Consider the following 7,500-nt stretch of genomic DNA (forward strand, 5'->3'; position numbering starts at 1 on the left):
GCGGTCAGCCGCACCTTGAATCCGCTCTCAAGCACCTTTCTCGGACTCATGCTCTGCCAAAGTCGGCCTCCCATCTTCCAGGAACCAGCCTGGAGCTTCCAGCGGTCATCCGCGCCTTGAATCCGCTCTCCAGCACCTTCCTCGGACTCATGCTCTGCCAAAGTCGGCCTCCCATCTTCCAGGAACCAGCCTGGAGCTTCCAGCGGTCAGCCGCGCCTTGAATCCGCTCTCCAGCACCTATCTCGGACACACTCTCCTCCAGGCCGGCCTCACATCTTCAAAGAACCAGCCTGGAGCTCCTAGCGGACAGCCGAGCCTTGAATCCGCTCTCCAGCACCTTCCTCGGACTCATGCTCTGCCAAAGTCGGCCTCACATCTTCCAGGAACCAGCCTGGAGCTTCTAGCGGTCAGCCGCACCTTGAATCCGCTCTCAAGCACCTTCCTCGGACTCATGCTCTGCCAAAGTCGGCCTCACATCTTCCAGGAACCAGCCTGGAGCTTCCAGCGGTCAGCCGCACCTTGAATCCGCTCTCCAGCACCTATCTCGGACTCATTCTCCTCCAGGCCGGCCTCACATCTTCAAAGAACCAGCCTGGAGCTTCCAGCGGTCAGCCGCACCTTGAATCCGCTCTCCAGCACCTTCCTCGGACTCAAGCTCTGCCAAAGTCGGCCTCCCATCTTCCAGGAACCAGCCTGGAGCTTCTAGCGGTCAGCCGCACCTTGAATCCGCTCTCCAGCGCCTTCCTCGGACTCATGCTCTGCCAAAGTCGGCCTCACATCTTCCAGGAACCAGCCTGGAGCTTCCAGCGGTCAGCCGCACCTTGAATCCGCTCTCCAGCACCTATCTCGGACTCATTCTCCTCCAGGCCGGCCTCACATCTTCAAAGAACCAGCCTGGAGCTTCCAGCGGTCAGCCGCACCTTGAATCCGCTCTCCAGCACCTTCCTCGGACTCAAGCTCTGCCAAAGTCGGCCTCCCATCTTCCAGGAACCAGCCTGGAGCTTCTAGCGGTCAGCCGCACCTTGAATCCGCTCTCCAGCACCTTCCTCGGACTCATGCTCTGCCAAAGTCGGCCTCCCATCTTCCAGGAACCAGCCTGGAGCTTCTAGCGGTCAGCCGCACCTTGAATCCGCTCTCAAGCACCTTCCTCGGACTCATGCTCTGCCAAAGTCGGCCTCACATCTTCCAGGAACCAGCCTGGAGCTTCCAGCGGTCAGCCGCACCTTGAATCCGCTCTCCAGCACCTATCTCGGACTCATTCTCCTCCAGGCCGGCCTCACATCTTCAAAGAACCAGCCTGGAGCTTCCAGCGGTCAGCCGCACCTTGAATCCGCTCTCCAGCACCTTCCTCGGACTCAAGCTCTGCCAAAGTCGGCCTCCCATCTTCCAGGAACCAGCCTGGAGCTTCTAGCGGTCAGCCGCACCTTGAATCCGCTCTCCAGCACCTTCCTCGGACTCATGCTCTGCCAAAGTCGGCCTCCCATCTTCCAGGAACCAGCCTGGAGCTTCTAGCGGTCAGCCGCACCTTGAATCCGCTCTCAAGCACCTTCCTCGGACTCATGCTCTGCCAAAGTCGGCCTCACATCTTCCAGGAACCAGCCTGGAGCTTCCAGCGGTCAGCCGCACCTTGAATCCGCTCTCCAGCACCTATCTCGGACTCATTCTCCTCCAGGCCGGCCTCACATCTTCAAAGAACCAGCCTGGAGCTTCCAGCGGTCAGCCGCACCTTGAATCCGCTCTCCAGCACCTTCCTCGGACTCAAGCTCTGCCAAAGTCGGCCTCCCATCTTCCAGGAACCAGCCTGGAGCTTCTAGCGGTCAGCCGCACCTTGAATCCGCTCTCAAGCACCTTCCTCGGACTCATGCTCTGCCAAAGTCGGCCTCACATCTTCCAGGAACCAGCCTGGAGCTTCCAGTTGTCAGCCGCACCTTGAATCCGCTCTCCAGCACCTATCTCGGACTCATTCTCCTCCAGGCCGGCCTCACATCTTCAAAGAACCAGCCTGGAGCTTCCAGCGGTCAGCCGCACCTTGAATCCGCTCTCCAGCACCTTCCTCGGACTCATGCTCTGCCAAAGTCGGCCTCACATCTTCCAGGAACCAGCCTGGAGCTTCCAGCGGTCAGCCGCACCTTGAATCCGCTCTCCAGCACCTTCCTCGGACACATTCTCCTCCAGGCCGGCCTCCCATCTTCCAGGAACCAGCCTGGAGCCTTTAGCGGTCAGCCGCGCCTTGAATCCGCTCTCAAGCACCTTCCTCGGACTCATGCTCTGCCAAAGTCGGCCTCCCATCTTCCAGGAACCGGCCTGGAGCTTCCAGCGGTCAGCCGCGCCTTGAATCCGCTCTCCTGCACCCATCCTCGGACACACGTTCTTGCCTTTGGACCCCTCCTCCAGGAGCCAGGCTGGAGCTTTTGCCCCCTTCCTCCATCATTTCAGGCCGTGGAAAGTGTCATCTTTCGGATTATCAATTCACCGTCCCAGTCTGGTACTCAGATATTTTTCCGAAAACTGGGTTTCTGAAATCGTGCAGATGGTGTTTTCGTCGTCTGCTAATAACCTCGTCGTGTGGGAGAATAGGGGCGGGCCTTGGGCTGACTCGGCCCATCGTCCCCTTTTCCCGTTCTCTGACAGAAATTTTTTCAAACTTTATCACCCCTGGTACTATAAACTTTTTCACCTCTGGTACTATGTGGCACTTAGAAAATTTTCTGAACCGGGATTCTCACCCCTGGTACTTTTTGGCACTTAGAAAATATTTCTCAACCGGGCTTCATGCCCCTGGTACTTTTTGACACTTTGACGTTTTTCTGAACCGGGCTTCATGCCCCTGGTACTTTTTGACACTTTGACGTTTTTCTGAACCGGGCTTCATGCCCCTGGTACTTTTTGACACTTTGACGTTTTTCTGAACCGGGCTTCATGCCCCTGGTACTTTTTGACACTTTGACGTTTTTCTGAACCGGGCTTCATGCCCCTGGTACTTTTTGACACTTTGACGTTTTTCTGAACCGGGCTTCATGCCCCTGGTACTTTTTGACACTTTGACGTTTTTCTGAACCGGGCTTCATGCCCCTGGTACTTTTTGACACTTTGACGTTTTTCTGAACCGGGCTTCATGCCCCTGGTACTTTTTGACACTTTGGCGTTTTTCTGAACCGGGATAAAGGTCATTTAAAGAGGTGTGTGCATGGTTCCTACTTATAATGGATATATGAAGGACTAAGGAGTCTGAACTTGTTCTGGCCCAAGGAAATCACTTTTTAACAAAAATCCGTATTTGGTCTTAACTCGGGAAAAGAAGGCGATTCCTGTGTTTTGATCTCAAAAGAGGCCATTTATCCGGGTTTGTGCAGGTTTATGCATGGAACTTACTTAGAATGGATATATATGTATGTATATATGAAGGACTAAGGAGTCTGAACTTGTTCTGGCCCAAGGAAATCATTTTTTAACAAAAATCCGTATTTCGTCTTAACTCGGGAAAAGAAGGCGATTCCTGTGTTTTGATCCCAAAAGAGGCCATTTATCCGGGTTTGTGCAGGTTTATGCATGGAACTTACTTAGAATGGATATATCTCTATGTATATATGAAGGACTAAGGAGTCTGAACTTGTTCTGGCCCAAGGAAATCACTTTTTAACAAAAATCCGTATTTCGTCTTAACTCGGGAAAAGAAGGCGATTCCTGTGTTTTGATCCCAAAAGAGGCCATTTATCCGGGTTTGTGCAGGTTTATGCATGGAACTTACTTAGAATGGATATATCTCTATGTATATATGAAGGACTAAGGAGTCTGAACTTGTTCTGGCCCAAGGAAATCACTTTTTAACAAAAATCCGTATTTCGTCTTAACTCGGGAAAAGAAGGCGATTCCTGTGTTTTGATCCCAAAAGAGGCCATTTATCCGGGTTTGTGCAGGTTTATGCATGGAACTTACTTAGAATGGATATATCTCTATGTATATATGAAGGACTAAGGAGTCTGAACTTGTTCTGGCCCAAGGAAATCACTTTTTAACAAAAATCCGTATTTCGTCTTAACTCGGGAAAAGAAGGCGATTCCTGTGTTTTGATCCCAAAAGAGGCCATTTATCCGGGTTTGTGCAGGTTTATGCATGGAACTTACTTAGAATGGATATATCTCTATGTATATATGAAGGACTAAGGAGTCTGAACTTGTTCTGGCCCAAGGAAATCATTTTTTAACAAAAATCCGTATTTCGTCTTAACTCGGGAAAAGAAGGCGATTCCTGTGTTTTGATCCCAAAAGAGGCCATTTATCCGGGTTTGTGCAGGTTTATGCAAGCAACTTACTTAGAATGGATATATATGTATGTATATATGAAGGACTAAGGAGTCTGAACTTGTTCTGGCCCAAGGAAATCACTTTTTAACAAAAATCCGTATTTCGTCTTAACTCGGGAAAAGAAGGCGATTCCTGTGTTTCTTTCAGAAAAGGTCCTTTTTCTGAACTGGGATTCATGCCCAACATCCAGGCTCTCGTGCCCTGCCCACAGACACAAATCCAGGCCGAGTTTCAGCACCTCTGCATGGACAGCATTCATGGCTGCTTTCCTCTCCCAACAGCCAGTCTCTCATGCCCTGCCCACAGACACACATCCAGGCCGAGTTTCAGCACCTCTCCTCGGTCCAGTATTCATGGCTGCCGTCCTCTCCCAACAGCCAGTCTCTCATGCCCGGCCCAGAGACACACATCCAGGCCGAGTTTCAGCACCTCTCTTCGGTCAGGCAATCATCCCTGCTCCCCTCTCATAACGTCCAGGCACTCATGCCCTGCGCACAGACAAACAGAACCCAGGCCGAGTTTCAGCACCTCTGCTCGGACAGCATTCACGGCTTTTGTCCTCTCACAGCATCCAGTCTCTCATGCCCTGCGCAATGACACACATCCAGGCCTAGTTTCAGCACCTCTCCTCGGTCAGGAATTCATCCCTGCTCCCCTCTCAGAACATCCAGGCACTCATGCCCTGTGCAATGACACATCCAGGCCGAGTTTCAGCACCTCTCCTCGGTCAGGAATTCATCCCTGCTCCCCTCTCATAACGTCCAGTCACAGACACAGATCCAGGCCGAGTTTCAGCACCTCTCCTCGGTCCAGCATTCATCCCTGCTCCCCTCTCAGAACATCCAGGCACTCATGCCCTGTGCAATGACACATCCAGGCCGAGTTTCAGCACCTCTCCTCGGTCAGGAATTCATCCCTGCTCCCCTCTCATAACGTCCAGTCACAGACACAGATCCAGGCCGAGTTTCAGCACCTCTCCTCGGTCCAGCATTCATCCCTGCTCCACTCTCATAGCATCCAGGCACTCATGCCCTGCGCACAGACACACATCCTGGCCGAGTTTCAGCACCTCTCCTCGGTCCAGCATTCATCCCTGCTCCACTCTCATAGCATCCAGGCACTCATGCCCTGCGCACAGACACACATCCAGGCCGAGTTTCAGCACCTCTGCTCGGTCCAGCATTCATCCCTGCTCCACTCTCATAGCATCCAGGCACTCATGCCCTGCGCACAGACACACATCCTGGCCGAGTTTCAGCACCTCTCCTCGGTCCAGCATTCATCCCTGCTCCACTCTCATAGCATCCAGGCACTCATGCCCTGCGCACAGACACACATCCAGGCCGAGTTTCAGCACCTCTGCTCGGTCCAGCATTCATCCCTGCTCCACTCTCATAGCATCCAGGCACTCATGCCCTGCGCAATGACACATCCAGGCCGAGTTTCAGCACCTCTCCTCGGTCAGGCATTCATCCCTGCTCCCCTCTCACAGCATCCAGGCACTCATGCCCTGCGCACAGTCACACACCCAGGCCGAGTTTCAGCACCTCTCCTCGGTCCAGCATTCATCCCTGCTCCCCTCTCACAGCATCCAGGCACTCATGCCCTGCGCACAGACACACATCCAGGCCGAGTTTCAGCACCTCTCCTCGGTCCAGCATTCATCCCTGCTCCCCTCTCACAGCATCCAGGCACTCATGCCCTGCGCACAGACACACATCCAGGCCGAGTTTCAGCACCTCTCCTCGGTCAGGCATTCATCCCTGCTCCCCTCTCAGAACATCCAGGCACTCATGCCCTGCGCAACGACATCACTCCGCAAAGGAAAGCTTTTGCGGTGTTTCTTTCTCAAAAAAGGCAATTTAAAGAGGTTTAAGCATGGAACCTACTCAGAATGAACATAGACATAACGGACTAAGGAGTCTGAACTTGGTTTGGCCCAAGGAAATCATTTTTTAACAAAAATCCGTATTTCGTCTTAACTCGGGAAAAGAAGGCGATTCCTGGGTTTCTCTCTCAAAAAAGGCCATTTAAAGAGGTTTGTGCATGGAACCTACTCAGAATGAACATAGACATAACGGACTAAGGAGTCTGAACTTGGTTTGGCCCAAGGAAATCATTTTTTAACAAAAATCCGTATTTGGTCTTAACTCGGGAAAAGAAGGCGATTCCTGGGTTTCTTTGTCAAAAAAAGGCCATTTAAAGAGGTTTTGTGCATGGAACCTACTCGGAATGGCTATATATGAAGGACTAAAGAGTCTGAACTTGGTTTGGCCCAAGGAAATCTTTTTTTTACAAAAATCCGTATTTCGTCTTAACTCGGGAAAAGAAGGCGATTCCTGGGTTTCTTTCTCAAACAAGCCGACCCCGGGTTAGGGTTAAGGAGAACCGGGCTCCAGCCCCTCCGGCCGGGTTAGGGTTAGGTTTGGGGCTGGGGCTGGGGTTAGGGTTAAGGAGAACCGGGCTCCATGCCCTCCAGCCGGGTTAGGGTTAGAGCTGGGGTTAGGGTTAAGGAGAACCGGGCTCCAGGCCCTAGGGCCGGTTTGGGGCTGGGGCTGGGGTTAGGGCTAGAGCTGGGGTTAGGGTTAGGGTTGGGGCTGGGGTTAGGGTTAAGGAGAACCGGGCTCCATGCCCTCCAGCCGGGTTAGGGTTAGAGCTGGGGTTAGGGTTGAGGAGAACCGGGCTCCAGGCCCTAGGGCCGGTTTGGGGCTGGGGCTGGGGTTAGGGCTGGAGCTGGGGTTAGGGTTAGGGTTGGGGCTGGGGTTAGGGTTAGGGTTGGGGCTGGGGTTAGGGTTAAGGAGAACCGGGCTCCAGCCCCTCCGGCAGGATCAGGGTTGGGGCTGGGGCTGGGGTTAGGGTTAGGGTTGGAGCTGGGGTTAGGGTTAGGGTTGGGGCTGGGGCTAGGGTTAGGGTTAGGGTTAGGGTTAGGGTTGGGGTTGGGGCTGGGGTTGGGGTTGGGGTTAGGGTTAGGGTTGGGGCTGGGGTTAGGGCTGGAGGCAGGGTTTAGGTTGGGTTAGGGTAAGGGCTGGGGCTAGAGTCAGGGCTGGGGCCGGGGTTAGGGTTACGGCTGGGGTTGGGGCTAGGGCTAGGGTTAAGGAGAACCAGGCTCCAGGCCCTCCATTCAAACCTGTGTACCCACACTTAAGCACCCCTCCCCGGCCTAGCCACCCAACCCGCAGCCCCTGGAGCTCCACGC

The sequence above is a fragment of the Odontesthes bonariensis genome, unplaced genomic scaffold (genome assembly GCF_027942865.1).
Source record: "Odontesthes bonariensis isolate fOdoBon6 unplaced genomic scaffold, fOdoBon6.hap1 scaffold_265, whole genome shotgun sequence".
Lineage (NCBI taxonomy): Eukaryota > Metazoa > Chordata > Actinopteri > Atheriniformes > Atherinopsidae > Odontesthes > Odontesthes bonariensis.